General features: G+C 42.7%; 1 protein-coding gene across 2 annotated transcripts in view; it reads right to left on the bottom strand.

The window, feature by feature from the left end:
• Window positions 1-1,980: 1,980 nt before the first annotated feature.
• Window positions 1,981-12,703, bottom strand: part of LOC126241881 (DNA excision repair protein ERCC-1) — a 129,044-nt gene continuing 118,321 nt past the window's right edge. For both annotated transcript variants that reach the window (XM_049948045.1, XM_049948043.1), the window contains one exon: window positions 1,981-3,185. The gene's annotated coding sequence lies outside the window, so the exon portion shown is untranslated. The remainder of the gene's footprint in view (window positions 3,186-12,703) is intronic.

Below are 12,703 nucleotides of genomic sequence, written 5' to 3'. Positions count from 1 at the left end.
ACAAGCATTGTACCACAATTTAAGAACGAAATTAAAAGTAAAAATTTTATATTCAAGCTTTGTTAACATATACTTTAATGCAATAACGTTTTAAAAGTTAAGTCTTAATGTAATTAAATCAGTAGTTTTCGTAAAAACACCGTTTTAAGAAGAAAATAAGTGGCACTAAATAATAAATCTACAAAGCCAGAATTTGGTCATAATGTGCCTGTGGAGGTCATAAATAAGTGGTACAAGTTTCAAAATAATAGAATTAAAATTACAGTCGGAATCCACGTTTGAAAAAAAAAAAATTGAAGGCGCTCAATATTAGACTTAGAAGTGAAAAAATTTCTATGATGCTTCAGGTCAACCAAATATAATAACTAAGAAACCACGTTAAGCTACGTCTTATAGTTAGTAATTTAATGAAAACCAAATTTGTAACTAAAATATACCCATTTGTAGTGTGAGATATTTTACTCAATAAACTTTATACCTTCATTTATAATCATAGTCCTGATCCCGCTAAGTAGAAAGAGAATAGAAACATTCCTTTCATTGGGGTGGACCAGAATGTGGCCGTGCAGACTGGAAATTATGGTCACTATGTTCTCCATCGCTTTCTGGCTGACCATAAAAATAGTTGCCGGGCTCGCGTGAGAAAGACGGCGAACAATAAACTTTAATTAACTACATAAACCAACAAAAATAAATAGAAATTTATTTTACCCGCCGCCCCACAAACCGTATGCAGAGGGTCGTGGTTCAAACTCGGTGCGCCATCAAGATTTCGGTTTCTCGTGGGTTCCCTAAATCAATTAACAAAATTAAGGCGAATGCAAGAATGATTCTTTTGAAAAGGACACAGCTACTTTCCTCCTATCCTCGTACTACGCGAGTTCCATTACCCTTGTTGTTATCCGCCTCCGTAACGAATATCGCGAACGCAGGCTTGTGCGTTGGGGCTCCACTCAGAGACCTTGGTGGTGAGTGAAAGTTTTTCACGGCCAGTGTTAGGCCAGGAAGGGGGACGGGAGGTGGTGGTGTAAAGTTCCTGATCACTAGTCTTTGCAGCAATGCGCTGGATTAAATCCCAAACCTCTCCGTAGTGCTTCATGAACTGTTGATGTTGATCCATCTGTCGGATAGGGACGTTAAGATCGGCGGCTGCCTTGGTGCTGTTCGAGAGGGCTTTGCTCGCTTCTCTCACCAGGATCATCATCAACATCGTCATCAGCAAAACTCGTACAACAGAACACTACATTAAACACGCACCTATTACACTCACCTACTCTCCACAATTACACATACGACAAGTCTCATATTTCCGCAAGGAAAGGGGCCGATGTATGCAGTAGGACACTATTTCCGATATACAGCTGAAATTACCCCCTTAGATATCCCAGGCAAGAATGCTGTACGACATTTACATTTTTTACATCCTTCTTGCCGACGGATCGCTGGGTCCTGATCTTCCATACGTAGCACGTAATCGTATTTCATGAGGCAGTGTCCCTTGATTCTTTCAAGTTTCACTTTTTGTGTGGCGTAATTAGTGTAACGTCTGCATTAACAACACTTGAAGATCAGCTGTGTTTCAAATGATAAAGTGCTGAAAAGAAATGGTCTACGCAACCTGCATAAAATCGTCGCTGAAAGAATACTGAAACTCGCGGGCCACGTTCTAAGCATGAAAGATGGAAAATTCCCAAATCAACACTTTTGTGGAAACCAACGGACATACACAGACGTAGAGGACGACCTCGTAACAGCTGGAAACGAACTTTCGCATAGGATGGACATGAAACTGGGAGGAATCTGCAAACCTGGGAGCTGATCGAGGTCGCTGGAAGAAACTTGTTCCCGATGCGATACCTAGCATAGCAGTCACTACATCTAGCTATATAAGTAAATCTACTCCATTTGCCAGCTTACAAACAACGCATCTGAACTTCGTTAATGTCTAAAAAAAAAAAAAAAAACAATAATAATGAATCATTTACAGTGTAAAAATATCACGCACATTTATTTTTATGGACAATAATAACTTTACAAGTTAAAACCATTGATATTAAATTACTAATACCAATTGTATTTCGACACAATTCCATTTTAGTCAATCACGAGAGTCACAATCCATTGAATTCCATGTAATTTCTAAATTAGGTATTGCACAAAAAATTATTCTTTGGATAAAATTTCCGGCAAATGACTGCTTTCTTCTCAAACAGTGAAAATCTTTTACCAACAACGCAGCTTCAAATTACAACGATTTGTAAGACTAGAAAATAGAAAGAGAATAATGAGAACGTAAATAACAATAGATTTCTCCCCCTTCCCCCCCTTTATCTCTGACATTCTCAGTATCACTACTCATTACCTCTTGAATTTACCCGAGACACGTCAGAAATGTACGAATTTCTTCCGCATTCAGTGCACTTAATAATACATTTACTTGCGTACGTCAATAAACACTGTGCAGTATCTGTTGAGAGGTGATTATAACCTAACTGAGAGACGCAGAGCAAAACAAGCCTTTGACGCTACCGTATCACACCTTCGAGGAGCCACTGACTCTTCTTTTATACAGGTGCTGCTGTGAGGGAGTATTATGCATAAGGCAGCTCCCTCCATACACTGAACCGCACGGCTCCTGTCCTGCGTCACCAAATAAATAATCCTTCGTCGACAGGTCCTTTTGACCGCTAGGGACGCCCCAGCTAACATCAAAAGCCACCTGCACCTCCTTTCTCTGCACTGGCACCTGGCTGACAAGCCCCAAAACTTGCCCCTGCCAGAAGAAACACGACTACTAAGACTATGTTTCCCAAGTCCCCGTTACTCACCAAGATCCTTACAGAAATAAACACTCGTACATCCGGGCATAAAATTACCATAAATTACTGGAATCAGTGATATTATATGTTACAAACCAAAAAGCACTGAAACCCAGGGAAAACTCCTTTCAAGCGCTCCGTGCAAGAAACTGTACATCATCACTAAAATCACAATTAAAAAGACTGCTTCAGGAAAACAAAGCCACTTTCCATATGACAAATCTTAATTACAAACAATTTGAATTTCCAAAATAATACAACAATAACATTTTTCTCCCACTGCCAATGTCCATCTTGGTTTCACTTCTGTCAGAGCCAAGAGTCCATCTTGCTGTGTGCGAACGCTCGTTTTCCGTGGCAGTCCACCTAAAATGAAAAGAAACACAATTTTAGACCTCTGACCGAACAGTAATAAGGAAAATATTACACATTCTGTGTTGTACACAAGTTCATTACAAAAGGATGGAAGCATAACATTTCACTTCCAACCATCAGGAGCTTGCGTATTATAAAAATGGCCAGTATTTCGCCATTTCGTGACAACGGTATTAAAACTGAAAACAGATCATTACTTAACTATTCGAAACCAACGCCAACATCTGAACACATTGCTCAAGTGGAAGGCAGTCTGCAGGAATGTCACAAAAGTTTAATGATCTGGTTAGCTATGCCAGGAAAAAGACTAAAGATTTAATCCTTAGCCGGCCGGAGTGGCCGTGAGGTTCTAGGCGCTACAGTCTGGAACCGGGCGACCGCTACGTCGCAGGTTCGAATCCTGCCTCGGGCATGGATTGTGTGATGTCCTTAGGTTAGTTAGGTTTAATTAGTTCTAAGTTCTAGGCGGCTGATGACCTCAGAAATTAAGTCGCATAGTGCTCAGAGCCATTTGAACCATTTTTTTTACTCCTTACAAGTGTCTGTTGTGCATGAGTTAAACCTTCCAGACCAATCTGTACGTTTTCAGTTCTGCCGAAGGTTTCTGAATGAAGTAGTATCGAGAGATTCGGGCATTCAGCTTTCCATTTTTGTTTGTCTTTTGATCTCCAGGCTGGTTCAGCCTGTTGAGATACGTGAACTTCCAGAAAACGAGCCATTACGCTTCAGTAAATCCTCATCACTACATCGTACAGACGATGCATAATGTCAAGATTGATGTTTGGTGCGCATTTTCCGAGAGTTTTACTTTAGCCAGTCTGCATATTTACATTTAAAATTGTGCCCAGGTCAGGGCTTACTACAAGCAATTAAATGAAGTGTTTATTTTTTTTTTTTCATTTAAGATTTTAAGACGAACGACATACAGGCTGCACATAACGCCCCATTACCATTTCAAAATTTCACAGCTTGGAAAATATTTGAGAAAGGGCGCAATGGTTTGTTGTAAAACGTTTAGCACCTCTCAGTTTTTATTCTATTGCATTAGAATTTCAATATGTGGCTCATTCTTCGTTAGTAGAATATCAAGGCGACATTCGAGTTCTGCCCATGTACGGGTCAGCATGGCAGCATCAATAGTTATGATTCACTGATTCGTGCACGAAGGGTAGCAATGTCACTGACTGGTGTTGTGTACACGCGGTCTGTGGAGAGACCCACAGAAAGAAGTCTAACGGCTGGCACTGCGAGAGCGCTGGGGCTATGCGAAGCGATCATCACGACCCAACCATCTCTCAAGAAATATGTCCTCTAGCACATCCACCACGTTCAGACACCAATGTGACCGGCTGAGGTGGTGCAGTGGTTAGCACATTGGACTCGCATTCGGGAGCACGACGGTTCAAATCCGCATCCGGTCATCCTGATCTACGTTTTGCGTGATTTCCCTACATCGCTTCAAGCAAATGCTGTCAGGGTTCCTCCGAGCCACAATCCGTAGGTAGCGGTCATGAACTACAGTAGTAGCCCGCGGCCGGCCTCAGCGAGGCATGTCATCGACAGTCCCTGTTTCTCTGTATCTCCAAGTCCGAACAACATTGCTTTGGTTCACACCGAGGCGCCTGGACACCTCCCTTGTTGAGAGCCCTTCCGTTGAAAGGGCGCGGCCGACTTCCTTCCCCAACCTTCCCTAATCGTTCCCCCAAATCAACCAACCAACCAACCAACCCCAATGTGGACGAGCACCATCACGCTGGAAGATGATAGAAGGCTGCAACTTTTCGATCTGTGGTAGCCCAGAACTGTTCGATAATATCCAGGTAGATACTCACAGTTATGGTTGTCTTTACGAAGGTAAATGGGGCTATCACACTGCCGTGTATCAGCCCAAAGCAAACATTAAACTTCAGGCTGTCACGCATGTGTTCACGTGTGCTGTGTGGGTTTCTGGAGCCCGAAATCCAAATGTTGTGGCGATTCACATGTCCAGAAATGTGGACAAGTGGGGATGCACACACTGAAAATCGGGCGTAATAGGTGAAAAAAAAAAACACCTTTGAGAGCTGCTAAACGTTTTACAACAAACCAAGATTCTCTGTTAAAAAAATGGCTCTGAGCACTATGGGACTTAACATCTATGGTCATCAGTCCCCTAGAACTTACAACTATTTAAACCTAACTAACCTAAGGCCATCACACAACACCCAGTCATCACGAGGCAGAGAAAATCCCTGACCCCGCCGGGAATCGAACCCGGGAACCCGGGCGTGGGAAGCGAGAACGCTACCGCACGACCACGAGCTGCGGACAAGATTCTCTGTCTCTAATGGTTTCCAAGTTATGATTTTTTAAAACGATAGCCGGAATTTATGGACAGCCTGTAGATTCTTTGCGGAGGGAAAAGGATATATAGAAAAGGGACAAAATCATAAGTCAAGAATGTGGAGAAACTTTGCAAGAGCTGTGCGGATGTGCCCAAGCTTTATAGAGAACTGAGTATAGTGTTTGCGTAAAACTTATATTATCAGTTAGAAGTGCCGTGTTAATGAGTACCACATTCCTTTACAAATTTACTTTCTGTCTTAACAATGGTTGTTACACCAGAGACTGTTTTAATAGGATAGAAGATGTATTTTGGCTATGTACACACATCAAAAAAGTTTTACATCACCCCAGTTTCCAGAACTCCTGAAGATGGGCGTTTACTGTGGATACTGTATCACAGACACAGTCATTTGACTGTTCAGAGGTGTTACTAAACCCGCCCAAAGATGTAAACAACCATGCATGAGCAGCGCGTATTAGACTGAGTGGGTCCGACAGTCGATCAGTTCCAGTCATTCCACCAGGAAGAAGGTACGTGGCTCGTGTTGTCTGTAGTTCACCCATGCCTAGACGGTCAATACCGCGGTTCGATCGCGTCTGCATTGTTACTTTGTGCCAGGAAGGGCTCTCCTCAACAAGGGAAGTGTCCAGGCGTCTCGGAGTGAACCAAAGCGACGTTTTCGGACATGGAGGAGATACAGAGAGACAGGAACTGTCGATGACATACCTCGCTCAGGCCGCCCAAGAGCTACTACTGCAGTGGACGACCGCTGTCTACGGATTATGGCTCGGAGGAACCCTGACAGCAACGCCACCATGTTGAATAATGCTTTTCGGGAAGCCACAGGACGCCGTGTTACGACTCAAACTGTGCGCAATATGCTACATGATGCGCAACTTCACTCCCGATGTCCACGGCGAGGTCCATCTTTGCAACCACGACACCATGCAGTGCGGTTCAGGTGGGCCCAACAACATGCCGAATGGACCGCTCTGGATTGGCATCACATTTTCTACACCGATGAGTGTCGCATATGCGTTCAACCAGACAATCGTCAGAGACGTGTTTGGAGGCAACCCGGTCAGGATGAACGCCTTAGACACACTGTCCAGCGAGTGCAGCTAGGTGGAGGTTCCCTGCTGTTTTGCGGTGGCATTATGTGGGGCCGACGTACGCCGCTGGTGGTCATGGAAGGCGCCGTATGGCTGGACGATAAGTGAATGCCACCCTCCAACCGATAGTCAACCACATCGGCAGCACATTAGCGAGACATTCGTCTTGATGGACGACAATTCGCACCCCATCGTGGACATCTTGTTAATGACTTCCTTCAGGATAACGACAGCGCCCAACTAGGGCGGCCAACATGTTCTCCAGATATGAACCCTCTCGAAGATGCATGAGATATATTGAAAAGGATTGTTTATGGGCGACTTGACCCACCAACCACTCTGAGGGATCTACGCCGAATCGCCATTGAGGTATGGTACAATCTGGACCAAGAGTGCCTTGATGAACTTGTGGATAGTATGCCACGACGGATACAGGTATGCATCAATGCAGGAGGACGTGCTACTGAGTATTAGAGATACTGGACCACCACATCTGAAGGTCTCGCTCTATGGTGGTACAACATGCAATGGGTGGTTTTCATGAGCAATAAAAAGGGCGGAAATGATGTTTATGTTGATCTCTATTCCAATTTTCTGTACCAATTCGGGAACTCTCGGAATCGAGGAGATGCAAAACTTTATTTGATGTGTGTATATGGCCTCCCAATGTACACAGCACTCACTCGAGAGTTTCAGCACGCAAACGTCTGCTGTAATAACTGGGATTTTTCACAGAATATAGAAACGACTCTTCCGTAAAAGCGTCAGTTAAGGCAATAATACAGTTATTCCCAACCTGGGGATAGTTTACCCCCTGAGGGGTACAATGAAATTTTCTGCAGAGTAAAAACAAAAGTGTTCATCTTGTTTCGGCCACGAAACTAAGTTACCAATAATAAAAGCTTTTTAATACTGCCATTAACATGTGACACAATGTGGTGGAGGTTATAGCCTATGAAACGAATTTACAAACATCTTCTTTCTCACATAGTCCATCCACTTGCACACACAGTTTATGCTTTGCACCATTCATTATCACAGTAAAATTGAGACACAGAAATACATATGCTTCAATAGCTAATGAAAACGACTTCTCCGATTTGTAGATAATTACCACATTGGGCAAAAAATTGCTTGATCATTCACTTCGCAACAAAGAAAGGCAATAATTGACAGCACAACAAAACTCACTATGTAATGGCTAGTACATTGCTGTAGGGTCCGCAGCTCGTGGTCGTGCGGTAGCATTCTCGCTTCCCGCGCCCGGGTTCGATTCCCGGCGGGGTCAGGGATTTTCTCTTCCTCGTGATGACTGGGTGTTGTTTCATGTCCTTAGGTTAGTTAGGTTTAAGTAGTTCTAAGTTCTAGGGGACTGATGACCATAGATGTTAAGTCCCATAGTGCTCACAGCCATTTGAACCATTGCTGTAGGGCCTATACTATATTATTATTATTATTATTATTCACTTTCTCAGACGTTAAGTCTGGTTAAAATTGGAAAGTGACGCGGACCTTGATCAGGCGTCACTTCCTTTTAACTGTATGGTATGTGTTATATTGCATTTAGGAACTTTCGGGTAATTGAACATGTATCAATAATTACCGATTTCTGTAGTTGTATATATGTGTTTGGATGTAGCTGTATTGCATTGATGTACTGGTGGATATTGTGTGGTATGACTCCTGTAGTTGATACTATAATTGGTATGATGTCAACTTTATCCTGATGCCACATGTCTTTGACTTCCTCAGCCAGTTGGATGTATTTTTCAATTTTTTCTCCTGTTTTCTTTTGTATATTTGTTGTATTGGGTATGGATATTTCGATTAGTTGTGTTAATTTCTTCTTTTTATTGGTGAGTATGATGTCAGGTTTGTTATGTGGCGTTGTTTTATCTGTTATAATGGTTCTGTTCCAGTATAATTTGTATTCATCATTCTCCAGTACATTTTGTGGTGCATACTTGTATGTAGGAACTTGTTGTTTTAAAAGTTTATGTTGTAAGGCAAGCTGTTGATGTATTATTTTTGCGACATTGTCATGTCTTCTGGGGTATTCTGTATTTGCTAGTATTGTACATCCGCTTGTGATGTGATCTACTGTTTCTATTTGTTGTTTACAAAGTCTGCATTTATCTGTTGTGGCATTGGGATCTTTAATAATATGCTTGCTGTAATACCTGGTGTTTATTGTTTGATCCTGTATTGCAATCATGAATCCTTCTGTCTCACTGTATATATTGCCTTTTCTTAGCCATGTGTTGGATGCGTCTTGATCGATGTGTGGCTGTGTTAGATGATAGGGGTGCTTGCCATGAAGTGTTTTCTTTTTCCAATTTACTTTCTTCGTATCTGTTGATGTTATGTGGTCTAAAGGGTTGTAGAGGTGGTTATGAAATTGTAGTGGTGTAGCCGATGTATTTATATGAGTGATTGCTTTGTGTATTTTGCTAGTTTCTGCTCGTTCTATAAAGAATTTTCTTAAATTGTCTACCTGTCCATAATGTAGGTTTATTATTATTATTATTATTATTATTATTATTATTGTTGTTGTTGTTGTTTTTTTTCTTGTTGTTGTTGTTGTTGTTGTTGTTGGTGGTGGTGGTGGTGGTGTTGTTAGTGGCAGTGGTCATACGCAAGGCACTGGTAGCCTGAAATCTTCCAATTTCTGCAAGTTCAGAAACAAGGAGTCCAGCAATCAAAGTGATTTAATGCTTTTTAACGAGTGTCTACCCTCAATTTGGATAGTTAGCGCTCTTTTCTGAGGAGGAGTTGTAGGTAACACTCGCGATGCACTGAGAATTTTCTCATCATTCTATATAAAAAAAATGTTGTTAGAAATAAGCATCACCATTTGTCTCATTGGCTGATTTGAACGTGGTTTAATAAAACACCTACAACAACTAAATATCATTTATCTTTCCACATTAAAAAATAGTTGTTCGAAGAAAATTAATTTTCATTCTAAAGTTTAGTTAGGTGCTAATGTTTATTATGGTGGGTGGTACAAGCTAACATATGACTGCGCTTGGTGTTAATGGTCTCCCACGGAAACGATCACCAACTCGAATTCATATCTTAAGAGGGGAAAAAAGTACGGTACAAAGGTATCAGCCCGAGAAATCGATCCCGCTAGAAAGTCTGGGCCATAACTCTGAGAGTACGCAATTATGACCTTCGGCAAGTACAGCCTTTAAACTTACGCGCGCACCGTTTGTCAATCATCCGCCCTGTTGCGATCGCTTAATGCCCGAACGCGATTGCTGCATATTGGAGTGAATAAGAGGATTGAGAAATACTGTTTTGACTTTGGTGTAACATGCATTGTTCATTGTGTCAAACTGCGCGATTTGTAAACTGTAATTGGTCCCAGAGATTTATTTTCTTTGAACGGAAATGCAGTGTATATGAATGAAACGAATTATAGTGTCATTAATGAAGTAGCGTAGCGCTATTCAATTATTAACATTGCTGTTGTGCGTTATCGTTTTTGGACTTTAAGGGTGGCACTGTTGAAATGAAGTATATTTGCAGGAGATGCGCTATTCTCCAACGTGATTGACATGGTTAAATTGTAAATAAAAAATCATTAACTTCATTTCATACAATTCTTCCGTTGCTTACAGTTATTCTTTTTAACTTTGAGGCATCTTTAGAATGTCAATACGGGAATACTGTTAAAGTAATACTGAATGAATATATGGGTGAGATTGACACATTAAGTACTCTTTTGTTTGCGTAAAGTACAGTGTTCTCGAACAAGATTTCAAAACACCTGCCGGCCGCTGGTGGCCGAGCGGTTCTAGGCGCTTCAGTCTGGAACTGCGCGACGCTACGGTCGCAGGTTCGAATCCTGCCTTGGGCATGGATGTGTGTGATGTCCTTAGGTTAGTTAGGTTTAATTAGTTCTAAGTTCTAGGGGACTGATGACCTCAGATGTTAAGTCCCATAGTGCTCAGAGCGATTTTTTTTTTTCAAAACACCTTGGGCAGATATGTTTACCTTCCCCCTCCAGTTCTCTCGCCTTCAACATACAGCGGATACGAGAGCTCTGTACAGTTCTTCGCGCTATGCCATTTGGCGGCAGAGCGGGTCGGAGCGAGTGACAAACAAACGGTGTACGCGATAGTTTAAAGCTGTACTTTCAGAACATTATAACTGCGTACTATTAGAACAAAGTGCTAAACTTTCGATTGGAAGGACTGATATCTCACATGTGTGCTGTTTTCTACTTAAAATATGAGAGAGAGTTGGTATTTCGAAACACCGCTCTCGCCTAACGTGTAACTCTGGAAGAATAGCTGTGAATATTAACATTATCATACCGCCCAACTTTTTGTCAGTTGAGTTGCTGAAACCGCTAATCTGAGATCCTGATAAGTAATCGCTGTTCAGGGGGAACTTATTACATCCACTGCGTTGACATACACCGAGATGAAAAAGTCATGGGATACCACCTAATATCGTGTCATACCTCCTTTTTCCAGGCATAGCACAGCAACTCTACGTGGCACCAACTCAACAAGTTGCTAGAAGCTCACCTGCAGGAGTACTGAGCCACGGTGCCTCTATAGCGGCCCATAATTACGAAAGAGTTGCCGGTGCAGGAGTTTTGCACGAACTGACCTCTCGATTATGTCCCATAAATATTCGATGCGATTCATGTCGGGCCATATGGGTGCCCAAACCATTCGCCCGAACGGTCAAGAATGTTTTAGCGTGGTACACAGTCATCCAAAAAAATTCTACTGTTGTTTGGGAACATGAAGTCCATGAACTGCTGCAAATGGTCGCCAAGTAGCCAAACATAACCATTTCCAGTCAATGATCGATTCTGTTGGACAAGAGGACCCAGTCCATTCGATCTAAACACAATCCAGACCATTATGGAGCCAACATCAGCTTGCAAAGTGCCTTGTTGACAACTTGGGTCCATGGCTTTCTATGGTCTGCGCCACACTGGAACTCTACCGTCAACTCTTACCAGCTGAAACTGGGATTCACCCGACCAGGACACAATTGCCCTGTCGTCTAGGGTCCAACCGATATGTTTACAAGCCCAAGGGAGTCGCTGCAGGCGATGTCGTGCTGTTAGCAAAGGCACTCGCGTCGATCGTCTGCTGTCATAGCCCACCAACGCCACATTTCGCCACACTGTCCTAACATATGTTCGTCGTATGTCACACACAGATTTCTGCGGTTATTTCACGCAGTGTTGCTTGTCTCAGCACTGTCAACTCTATGCAAACGCTGCTGCTCTCGGGCGTTAAGTGAAGGCTGTCGGCCACTACGTTGTCATAGTACAGGGTGATTCGAAAAGAATACCACAACTTTAGGAATTTAAAACTCTGCAACGACAAAAGGCAGAGCTAAGCACTATCTGTCGGCGAATTAAGGGAGCTATAAAGTTTCATTTAGTTGTACATTTGTTCGCTTGAGGCGCTGTTGACTAGGCGTCAGCGTCAGTTGATGCTAAGATGGCGACCGCTCAACAGAAAGCTTTTTGTGTTATTGAGTACGGCAGAAGTGAATCGACGACAGTTGTTCAGCGTGCATTTCGAACGAAGTATGGTGTTAAACCTCCTGATAGGTGGTGTATTAAACGTTGGTATAAACAGTTTACAGAGAATGGGTGTTTGTGCAAAGGGAAAAGTTCTGGACGGCCGAGAACGAGTGATGAAATTGTAGCACGCATCCAGCAAGCATTTGTTCGCAGCCCAGGAAAATCGACTCGCAGAGCTAGCAGAGAGCTGCAAATTCCACAATCAACTGTATGGAGAGTCCTACGAAAAAGGTTAGTTATCTGTCCGTAACTACCTGAACGTCAACTACCCGAGGCGATGGATCGGCCGCCAGGCAGCCCGTGACAGAGCACTTCATCACTGGCCTCCAAGAAGCCCTGATCTTACCCCCTGCGATTTTTTCTTATGGGGGTATGTTAAGGATATGGTGTTTCGGCCACCTCTCCCAGCCACCATTGATGATTTGAAACGAGAAATAACAGCAGCTATCCAAACTGTTACGCCTGATATGCTACAGAGAGTGTGGAACGAGTTGGAGTATCGGGTTGA

The sequence above is a fragment of the Schistocerca nitens genome, chromosome 1, assembly GCF_023898315.1.
Source record: "Schistocerca nitens isolate TAMUIC-IGC-003100 chromosome 1, iqSchNite1.1, whole genome shotgun sequence".
In the NCBI taxonomy this organism is placed as follows: Eukaryota; Metazoa; Arthropoda; class Insecta; order Orthoptera; family Acrididae; genus Schistocerca; species Schistocerca nitens.
Note: the sequence above shows the minus strand (reverse complement) of the source record. Positions and strands in the feature narration are given on the sequence as shown.